Source organism: Volvox carteri (assembly GCF_000143455.1).
Source record: "Volvox carteri f. nagariensis unplaced genomic scaffold VOLCAscaffold_143, whole genome shotgun sequence".
NCBI lineage: Eukaryota > Viridiplantae > Chlorophyta > Chlorophyceae > Chlamydomonadales > Volvocaceae > Volvox > Volvox carteri.
In genome coordinates this window covers 2250-3419 of record NW_003307686.1, presented here as the reverse complement: position 1 = coordinate 3419, position 1170 = coordinate 2250, and positions in this window count along the sequence as shown.

The window sequence follows — 1170 nt, the reverse complement described above, 5'->3', positions numbered from 1 at the left end:
GCTGCGTCCTCTTCAGAGCTCCCGTACCTCCACTGCTGTAGCAGACGGGATACAAGTCCCCATCCCGGTTTCCAGTCAGCACCAACTGGTTCTGTACGTATACTTTCGCCTGTCCGCCGCCGAAGACCACACTGCCTCCACGATCATCAATGATGCGTACCGATATGATTTTGGCGGTGGCCTCCTCGTCGACGTAGACCTTCTTGAAAGTGATGGCCTGTTTATCGTTGACGTTAGACCGAATCGTAAGCGTGCCAACTTCAGTCGGTCGAAGAGATTGTCCCTTGATGCCCATGATGTTGAAGCGCTCCCACGGCTCCAACAACCGCACGTTGAAAAGTTCTGAGCGGTCATGCGTTATGTGGTGAGTGGCGGCTGAGTCCAGAAACCATTCCGTCGGACGATTGCTGTTGCATGCCACGAATGCTACCTGCCGCGGAACTCCTGGCCCCCTAGCTGATCCACCGGATCCTGGCTTGCTGCCGCTAGCTCCGCTGCCACTACCTCCGTTACCACTGTTGCTGTAGCCACCCTTGTAGCCAGAATTTGACGACTGCTTCAGCGCCTTAAGCTGCCTGCAGTCCTTAACCACGTGCCCAGGTTTATTACAGTAGTAGCAGATGACTTGCTTCCGACTATGTCCCGAGCTGTTGTTAGCCGGCCCCCGGCTACCATAACCAGAAGTAGAAGCGCCGAACGTCGAACCGCCGACAGACGCGAAGGCTGCCGACTCGGTAGGCTTGCCCGACCCACCGTTAGCTGTCTCGATAGAGAGAAGCTTTGCTGTGACGCTCGCCATGTCCAAATCGCCGTCGCGCATAAGTAATGTAGTCGTCACCACGCTGTACCGACTGGGTAGACCAACTAGCACGGTGTACGCCAGCTCGGAGTCGTTAACTACGTGGCCGACTCCCAATAAATCTGTTTGCAGCTGCCTTGCACGCGCAAAGTACATCGGAAGAGGTTCGCCGTCGACCATCTTAAAACGGCTGAATTCTTGACGTAGAGACACCTTGCGGGCGTTGTTGTTGGCAGCAAACATAGATCCCAAGGCGTCCCAGGCCTTCTTCGCGTTGGCAGCACCGGTAACCATCGGCAAATGATGATCCTTGACGTTCTTGATGAGCAGATTGATGACCTTCCGTGACTGTCGAATTTGCTCCTCGTTGC